Here is a 10,225-nt window from a genome sequence, read left to right as displayed (position 1 = left end):
TAATATTCGCGTATTCCTCTGTCTCGGTACCAAAAGGACGTTTCCTGTAGATTCCTGTAGGGAGCTCGGAAGCGCGTACGAAAGGAAACGCGATCGTAGGAGTGTCGTTTCGTATTCCTGCGCGTGTTTCCCACAACACTAGCCGTTCGGAGCGAGCGAGGCCAGGTATGACGGGACGACAGGTAACTAGGATAACGTAATAATTTTAGAAGCGAGCCGAGCTATATTTAGATCAGATTGCCTCGCGCAAAGTGTCTTCTGCGTGCGTAGATTCCCGCTTATCGGACCATGACCGCCTCGGCTTTTCTACGCCCGTGTCTTCTTGTTCCTCTTCTCGCTCCTCCTCCTCCTCCTCTTATTCTTCTTCTTCTTTCGCGTTCCCCTGCCGCGCGGTACGCCTTCTTCACCCCGTTCGCCTCTTTTCCATCGTGGCCCCAGCGGCCTGTTCCTTCTCCTTCGGCCAACAGAACAGACGCTCGGAACGAGTTCTCTGTACGATGTGCGTGTTATGGTTCGCGAAGGGTAATCAGCTACCGGATACTTGTCTTAGAGGGATTTCACAGATAGAATTAGACGCGGAATCGGGGAAAAATCGAGCGACGCCTGTTGCCGCGGAAGGATCATTATGTCCACGGCTGGACGGAGAAGAGGAGATCTTGATGTCAGAATGACAGGGTGAGCCGAGGCAAGAACCCGCCGCAGTCGTACGATGTATAATTAAGCAACAGAAAAGCGAATAACAGGCCGAGGAATGAAACAAAGTCCGGCCAGGATAAGGGAAAATGAAACGCGAAGGGTCGAGAAGGGAGGCAGGCAATCGAAGGAGGAAAGTGGATGGGTCGCGTTGCAATTTCTGGCCAGGTGTTTTCCATTGGTTGATTACACAACATTGCACGCGTGAGATTAATCCTTTAATTTAGGAATTTTAATTCGTCACGCAACAATACCAAAATGGTAAATTCATACAACGTCGTGTATCGTCGCAATTTAACGTCACTCTGTCGCTACTTCACCCCCGGAACACCAACAACAAATTAAGCGCACTCTAACGACGACGATTTTCGAGCCATCTTTCCGCGACACGCGGACCGAGAGAACGGGCGCTTTAACAAGCGTGCATGCGCCAAGTCGAAAAATAAAGAGTGCCGCGAAGAAGCGACGGAGACGTCTAGCGAGCCCCGAAGAACACCCAGAAGATCTCGAAGGCCCCGAAGGGGTCGATCGGTGGTGCACAGAGGTGAGATTGAAATTAAAATCAATTAGCCTCGGGTGTGCGATCATTAATCCGTCGCGTTGGCCGTGTCACGTGACCAGGGGGATCCTGACGCAGCTCGGAACGTTCAGTCGAGACGAGCCTCGTAACGTATGGCGCGAGATCGATAAAAAACTGGACAGATGTACGTAGACGGAGGTAGGAGAGAAGATGAAAGTCGCTTGTCGCTGGTAGGGATTTAAATAAGGTTCTCCTGATGACGAGGGAGCATCTGCCAGTTGCTATCCTTGAGGGTGGGTCGAGGAACGAGGGTTCAAAAGGCTTCGAGAAGTTACGCGGCAAGGACTCTTCGTATGCCGCGATGACTGCGATTTTCATCTTGCCATCCAGTCCTGGAAGCCTTGTCAGATTAATAACGTCCCGAAGTTACTGTTAGTCTAGTTTAACGCAACGCTAGATCTATTCATCAATGTAGAGAGGTTATTTGTAGTCATCGTGCTCGGTATGCTTAGGTTAATTAATGGCTTGGTCTACGGCGATGTTTCTTCATCGAAGAATGCTTATTACGATGCAACGTTTCGAACGTCTTGTGTGGTCATCGTCGGAAACGACGTTGCGTTGACACTTTGCCTGCTTCGATAATTGAAGCTTACTTGAAACGCTGCAATGTCTTCGGTGTTAGCGAGTGCGAGTCAACGATAGTTTTCGAAGTAGACGGTGTACACCAGACATCTAGAACTTCGAATTTGAAGGGCGCTCGAATCGAGAAGAATCGTCGATGTCTGCCCGTTTCCGCGTGGAGACTGCTCCGAACCGGAGCATAATAAACGTAATTGCGCTCTGCCGTGTGGAAGTGCACGGAAACGCGTAAAGTACGACGTCCCCGCACGATACTCGCTCAAGTCCCCGAGGGGTCCTTAAGTGGAAACGTGAGAAACAGGAACCGCCAGGATGATGCTTATCGGCGAGAGAGCAATCTGCGCAACGTTATCAAGGAAAAAATAATTGTCGTCCTATCCATGGTTCTGCTCTCTGACATTAGCTATCGCGTCGCCAGCCTGAACGCGTGACACTATCGGGACTGGACTCTATCGAGATAATTAGTCGATCCAATAATGCCTGTGCTTACCATAGATACATTTGCGCGCTATTCTTTTTTTTTTACTCGTAACTGGTTTGGGTCCTTTTCGATAGATCGTGTACGTTGTTCGCTCGTTTGGTAGGATGATTCTTTGAGGGAAGTTGTTTTCGAGGACATTTCGATAAGTATTTTTCTACACGTAGAGATTGCTTGTTTCGTTCTCGTATTGCAAAATATCAGGCTTCCAACTCGCATGGTAATTGCAGCTGCCACCACGGTAAAAAAGTGTTACACAGTTCGGAGAGGCACAGGGAAGGTAAAGAGCTTCCTCCTGGAATGACCTGATACATTACCCTACTCTTAGAAGACGCATTGTCGTCGAAAGGAGCGCGCATTAGCCGCGGATAATTATTATCGTCGTTTACTCGTGCGAAACAGTGCCGTCTCTGGCCGAGAAGCCGGTGGGAAAGGGGAGAAGGAGAACGATACCTGGTGGAATCCCACGAGGACTAACGACGCCCGGACGATTCTCCGCGTCCCCGTTAAAACGGCTCCTCCGTGGACTTATCGAAGCCGGTTTATGAGGCGTCCGAATCGAATTTTTCCGCCGACGACGGCGCATAATCATTATATCGGACGCGCCGGTTTAACCAGTCCCGATACAATCTTTCCCATGCTAAATATATCAGAGCACTGGCTAAATCCGTATCGCCCATTCGAATCACTAAAGACGCACAGAAGCTATTCAGATGTTCGTTTACGATGAAGATCATTTTTAGAAAATTTGCTGGAGTATTCGCGAATGTTATATCATATACAGTTATCATCATGCAGTTCATTTAATTTTCTTTTGTATTTTCGAATTTGCGGCGGGTTTACAAACTTTAACATTTACCAAAAATTCTAAGAATAAACCGTGTTTGCCAGTACGGATACAAAAACCCAGCACACGAAAAGCAAAACAAAGCTGTATCGTCGTTAGTTTAGCCAAAGTCAAGCTCGCGTAGTAAATATTTGTAACCGGTCGTCGCGGATTTCCAGGAATTAATTCGCCTCGGTGCGCGGAAGGGTCACGAGCGAATTCCAGAAATTTCATCCCCACTCCCACTCGCAATCGTCGTGTCCTCGGTAACCGACCGATGGTTTCCCTGATTAATTCATCAAACGGTGTCGAGGGTGGCAGACGTCGAGTTCGTCCCTTCAGGAAGAGCCGCAAGCCCATCTCGGATACTCTATGGCGATTCCAGCTGACAAACCGGTGGGAAACTCGGGACACTGGACCAACGGTTCCACGTGACATTAGGCAATAATTAACCAGGTATACGTACAGAAGTTTATTCGAAGATCTACGAATATTTCCAATACCGAACCTCGAGTCAACGCGTGCGTTTTAACCTTGCGGAAAATGACTTCCGTATCATCATCGGTGAATCCACCCGTGTTCTGCGGTGTCACTGGCATCTGCCAGCAGACTTTCGGCCCGATCCCTCTACGCGAGAAAATAGATGTTCCCCCTTAACGCGCGATTCATCTTCTTTCTTCGGTTTCTTAGCGGGATCCAGCGTCGCGGGTAATTCGGGGCGCAATCTCGAGGTTCGCTCGTCGTGGCTGTTACGGCACTCGGCTAATTAATGTACAGGCGATTAGACGCGCATTGTAGTGATCTGGTTCGCCACGTTAATGGCCGCTAACTCCTCTTACGTTTGCGGAATTGCCGGTCGGGTCGTAACTTGGAAGATTAATGCGCCCACTGTAACGCGATGAATTAGCCGCTAGCAAGATTAATCGCGACCGCGAGCGGACGATGAATTATCCCGCCATCCGAAAAATCAATAAAGTAAACGGCTGGTAATTAATTTCGCGAAACGCAGCTAATCGCGATGGAAGACACGCTCGGCTTATCGGCGCCTGAAGCGGCGGCGAGCGTCGAGGAATATCGCAACGACGTTAAAATCGCCGAGGATGATTACGAGTTAATTGGTATTAACGTTTTCATCTCTTCGCGGCGGTAGTGCTAGTCTTTTCCTGCGACTTTGTCCACAGAAAGTTTGGTGATTTTTTAAAATAAAACGGTGAAAGGCAAATGTAGAATACGTTTTCGGAAAAGTGACGATTCGTGGGGATCTTCTTCAGGTCTAATTCCAAGCTTAACGTTTCGAATAATTAATTCTTCGTATATACTAATTTAGTGATTGCAAGTCAAACATTCGAGCCGTTCATTGGACAAATCGATTAACTCCATGAAAGTTGAGAAATGCGACGAAATAATGTACATTATTTCTTGAAATTCCCTTTATAATATAAATTCAACTAAATATCGTGGAATGCATAAATACAAATGTAGCTTTCGTATAATGGTATATAAAATTAATAAGAAGGAATAGCCAAATACTAATCGTCAGTAGTGTTACAATTTTTATGTGACTGCTTGTTAATCGATTTGTGCAGTGCTTGAAGAACACCCCGTATTTATAGACTGACTCGATCCGGTTCTATTATTCTATTACTGCGCGAGCGGCTCGAGGAAAGAAACATTTACTCCATCGTTTAAGAACCCACCGATTTGTACAAATATCTTGAACTACTAATATTAATGGGGAGCGGTAAGAAAGTACTTCTAGTGGCAGCAGTTAAACGCTGCTATCTCGCGTATAGTAAACTAGTGGGCAAGGAAAGCATCTGTTTAACGAACCGCCTTCCCTCAATGTTCGCTTCTAATTGCCCCGTTCTGGATCTGGGTAATTAAGGAAATCCTTTTGATAAAGGACACTCGTGGAGAGCGTGGTAATCTCAATCGCAGCTCCACGCTCATTGGTGAATTTCCCTATAATTCGTGAGTAAAAAACCACTTACCGCTTATATCCACGTAATTGTTTAATGGTAAGGCATAAATACTCGCCGTTCTTAAGGCGAAATTAATGGGACTCAAGTCCCGTTTCGTTGCGATATGCTCGCGGTCTCCCGGTGTATCGAAGGGCTGTAACAAAATGACTTCCAATCTTCGGCGAGGATTACATTAAGTTTTATAATTACGAGAATTGTACAGGATGTTGAAACGATGGCGAAAATCGTACTGAAAACGTTAAAAAGGGAACGGAAAACCTTTTCGTTGAACACTGATGACTCGACTATGTAGACACTTAAAATGGTGACTAGTGGTGATTACGAGTTATTACTTGTTTAATTTAAAATTAGAATGAAAAAAATGACTTCTATACAGCAACAACAAATAAAATAGAATTGGTAGTTGGTCAGGAATTGACGCTTTCGTACAACTTTTGCTTAATTTACAATTAAAAGAATTACACCCCGTTAAACGTTCCGATAACTCTCCGCCGTGAGTTAATCGACCGACTCAGCTGTCCGCATGTCAAGATTGACGGCCATAGGTGCAGCAAATTATATCCCGTTCGTGTACGATCTATACATTCAAACCGTTAGATATTACGAGCTCGTCGAGTATGACAAAGTCGAGGCGAGGGAGAGAACGAGAGGGACACAGTTGGTCGCTCCGTTAGATCGAATCTAGGCCGTTACGCGCATTTCTAAAACGCTTCGACATTAGGAGCACTGCTCGAGATGCGCTCGACCTTCATACTAATCTCGACCTGGAACGACGAATTTTTTTATTTTCAAACCGAGGCCACCGCGACCGTGCGAAGTCGACCGAATCGAACATTTTACGATATCAGCTGCACGGTTTCCTTACATAGATAAATCACGCTCCTTCGTCCTATTGTACTGAAAAATTGCTTTCTAATCGCCTACAGTTTTCTACAATAATGAATGTAACGACATCCCAGTCGCGCGTCAATTTCGTAAATCTCGCAAACGTTCCTAAAAATTGACACAACCGATCGCAGGCTGTCTAATTGCGTCGCGTTGATTCTGTGTACCGTTTTCGGATGGAAAGAACACGAAGCTCATCAGGGACAACGGAATTCAGTTCGTTAGCCAGGAGACCGGAGGAAAGACGTCGTACAGATCGAGCGGTGATAAGCACGCCGACGTTTCAGGACGCTCGCTTGCGAGTAAACAAAGGAGAGTTCACACAACGCGACAATGAACCTGAAAGCCCTTAGGTAACATCAACAGACACCAGACGCGACGAAGACGCCTTCCATAGACGTGATCTCGTAATTATGCGCGTCCCGTAGACGAACTGCCTTCCTCCGCGACCTTTTTCTTCGATTTTTCTCCCGTTTACTTCCTTCGAAGTGCGCATTCGTTGATCATAAGCCAGTCGGAGACGGCATTCTCGGACAAAGTCTTTTTTTTTCCGATAGAATCGAATAATTGCTACTCGATCAAATTCTATAGAACGTAGTTGTTAATTTTTGTTCATTAGATTCATGGATATAATCGGATAGGAACATTTCGGAATATTTCTGTTTATCAGAGGCGTGTTTAGATGAGAATTTCAGTTCAGTTACACGTCCCAGTAAACATTTATAATTTATTGGGACTTATTTAGAAGCTATCATTTACGGCCACGAGGAAGTACACTTTGATCTCTTCTGACCACAAACAGCTCGGATTTAAGTCGGCCATAGGCTGTCGTGTTTAGAGCCTATTTGAAAACGTTCGATCATAAAGAATACGTACGAAGGCGTTCGGTGTAATTCATATAACAGTATCAAGGTCTACTTCGGTCTACTACTGCTACTGCTATGTTTATGTTCCTTTTAGACGTGAATTATCAGAGTTAGGGTCACTTGGATGAAAATCCGTTGCTATTACGTCCAAACTCTCGTTCGATACGCGCAGTTTTACAAATCGTTCCCGGTAGCTCGTGAGAAGTCATGGACGATCGCATAGTAAGCAGATTGAGTCTGACTAGTCAGCCGTTGATGAGGGAGTTAAATTAGAATAGCAGCGGCCGGTTCGTTCGACGAAGCTAGCACGTCACGGCTTCTAGCTCTCTCGTTCCCTCCGACACGTGAACCTCTGGGTATCTACTTAGCAGTCTCCATCGTCACCCATGCGACCTCTCGATTCTGATTTGCTTCGCGGTCTACGCAGGAAGGCTCTTCGCGTTCCTTGAGCGGGAAAAGAATCACGCAGGGAAGAAAACGCGAGGTATCGTTCGTAATTCTCGGTAGCCAGTGTCGGTAGGCAATCTGATCCCAGGACAACGGTTCGGAAGCATCGGTTGACAGTAAAATATCAGCAGGTACTAGTCAGTATAGCCGCGATAGGATCGAGAGGAGGCAGGTATATAAGCACGGTCCAGGCGCAGGCACTCCTATCCTGGCAACAGTCCTCGGGGTACTGTTAGCCATCGATGAATGATAACCGTATCGCGATATGCGCCGCCGATACAATGGAGAGTAAACGGAGAATGCATTGGTAAGGGCGCGCGCACGAGGCGAACGTTTCTGAAATAGAAGGAGTATTGGGTCGATAATTCATCTGGCCTGGAATAGTTGATCGCCGGACGACGCTATCGGTTTGCCTCGCGTGTCGAAGCGCGTGCGTGTCAGGAATACCGCGGTTGGCGATTGATAACACAGCTGGGGAACGTTTCCGAGGACAGACGGCCGTCGGTGGTTAGGAATCGCGAGGATGAAGTGTTGCTTCATGGTCCTAGAGCAGACCCCGAAATTGTAGCACGAGCTTTAGCTTAGTTGGTAACTCTTGAATAGTTCATGTTTTCTCAGGTAAATTCGTCTACGCTGATACGCTACATACGTTAGACGACTCTCGGGAGCAACGACTCACATCCCATGTAGAAAGACCAGATTATGAAATCGGAATTGATCGCGTAGGAAAAGCGGTTGACTGTGGATCCGAGGATCGTGGCTTCGAATCTCTGTGTCTTATTTTTTTCTCTTAGACTCTTACAATTATTAAGTTTCTTTCGTTTCTTCGTCGATCTTCTGATCGAGTTCGACCCGTCCGTGCCGATGGAACGCTCCCCAGAGATTTACCGGATGCGTTTGCCTCTCCTCCATTCCTTTTCTCGAGCTCGTTACTCACCGAAATGTAAGAGATAGCGGCGGAACCTAATTAACCGAGGACTCGTGGCTCACGGGCTCGCTGATAATTGAACTGGCAGCTCATGAGAACCGTTTCCGGTTCTCCGGGTCGTTCGGGCCACCGTTCGAGACGTTTTCTTCCTTCGTGTTCCTTCTCTGGACCCCTCGCCCCGCCTACGAAGCTTTACCTGTTCGACCTAACGGCGCGCCTCTTTTCAGCTTCGTCGAACATCAAACGTAGCACTCTCCGTTTCCACCAGCGAAGATTCCGTCATCCGGTGCGATGTCAACGGCCTGAGTTTCGTCACGTTTTGGGGAATCGTGTCTGTTTGTCCTCGGCGTGTCCACAGAGGCTTCCACTCGAAGAGGAAAGACAACGAGGGGCCTGTGACAATTGTTTCCTGGACCACTTCCCCGACAACTGGTGAATCAATGCCGGATTCGGCTGGACGAGGAGGAACGAAGATCTCGGGTGAGTTTCGGAGCTGATTAGGAGGAATCGGGGAAAGATGGGAACAATGCGCCTGCTTGATCCCTTTTTCTAGGAATTTAGTCCGGGACCTTGGCAGTGCTAATATGTAGAAACATTTTGGGAAAATGTAGCCCGTTAAATATCGTGTACGTACATTTTTCTAATATCTTAAAGCATTCCACTTCTAACGCTCTCAGCCCTTTCCACCGAGAAAGGTTCGCCTTATCAGCGATCAACTTTCTCCGTAAGACGCTTGCTCTGTAAAAGTTAATGGACCGCCAGACTTTGTATCTCGAGATGCTTTCTTTATCTTAACGTAGAAGAGACAAGCTTTTTCTATTCTTAAAATTATCGCTTTAGTCGCATTTAGCTTAGACGCAGCCACTCTTCTCTTCTTGTCTACTTGGAACGGAGGATTACATCGTGCAGAGGTGGGCTGTTTGAGGAAAATACCTTTCCAGATAACCATTCACAAGAATATAAATGCTTGTGGAGCAGATAGGAAGAGAACTTAGTTCGTTCAGCGTGAAATTTCATTTGATTGATGTAATTAATACAGATTTTAATTGCGATTGGACAAACAGCAGACCGAAAGTTATTTATCTTTTATTGGCCATTTCAAACTTTTCATCTAAATGAGAATTCAGACCATCTCCGCTTCAGCTTCGCCGGGACGCCCCGAGCAAGGAGAAGATGGCTTTATGGCTGGCCCAATTGTGCCTGGGGAAACCTATGACCGGTCTGTGGTTAGACCAGAAGGTACTCCTGCAAATTGCTTAATCCCGCTACAAGGATTCTGCGGGGAATTACGAGATACTCTTGTCTCCTTCCTCTCGCGATCCCTCGAGCGTTTCGGCCCCCGAAAATAAACGCCACCGTAGAGTTCAAAATGGAATTAACAATTTTTTCCTATTTAAACTTGGTATCCGAACGATTGACACATTCGTCGCGCTCAATTTTCTTTCATTTCTTCCATTGCATCGTATCTTTGAAATTAGTCTTTTCTTTCTAAATTCAATTAAACGACGGGACGCGTTTAACGTTTATCTAGACGAAAGAACTGTTTGGATCTCCTCTCCATTACTTCGAGTGGTTTCATAGATTCCCAATACGCGACGTATTTATAGAAACACGAGTGTTTGATTAGACGAGACCGTTTTTAAAATTAGCGAAAGTCTGTGTAATCTGAAATTCAGGATCTCGTATATATGGATATCTATTCTAATATTTGTCTTCCATGTTTAATTGCTTCGCGTGTCTAGTGCTCGTTAAGTATTGGAAAATATACGACTGCTTCCAGGTACTCTTAATACACGTTCGAAATTTCTTAATTGGGTAGAAGGACGAACCGAATGCTTCCGTTCAAACACGAATCTTTCGTAATCCTTCAGTGGCCAAGTTACCATGTTTACGGAAGCATGTGGGCCATGGCTCCTTTGCCCTCGAAGATTCCTAGAACATCCTCGATCGATGATTACTAC

General features: G+C 46.2%; 1 long non-coding RNA gene across 1 annotated transcript; it reads left to right on the top strand.

The window, feature by feature from the left end:
- The first annotated feature begins 2,454 nt into the window (after positions 1-2,454).
- LOC128891575 (uncharacterized) lies at positions 2,455-9,327 on the top strand. Its single transcript, XR_008460863.1, has 2 exons — positions 2,455-3,612; positions 8,492-9,327. It is a non-coding gene; the product is annotated as an uncharacterized LOC128891575 (long non-coding RNA).
- Positions 9,328-10,225: the final 898 nt, after the last annotated feature.

Source organism: Hylaeus anthracinus, unplaced genomic scaffold (genome assembly GCF_026225885.1).
Source record: "Hylaeus anthracinus isolate JK02 unplaced genomic scaffold, UHH_iyHylAnth1.0_haploid 12002, whole genome shotgun sequence".
Lineage (NCBI taxonomy): Eukaryota > Metazoa > Arthropoda > Insecta > Hymenoptera > Colletidae > Hylaeus > Hylaeus anthracinus.
This window is presented reverse-complemented; position numbering and strand designations above follow the sequence as displayed.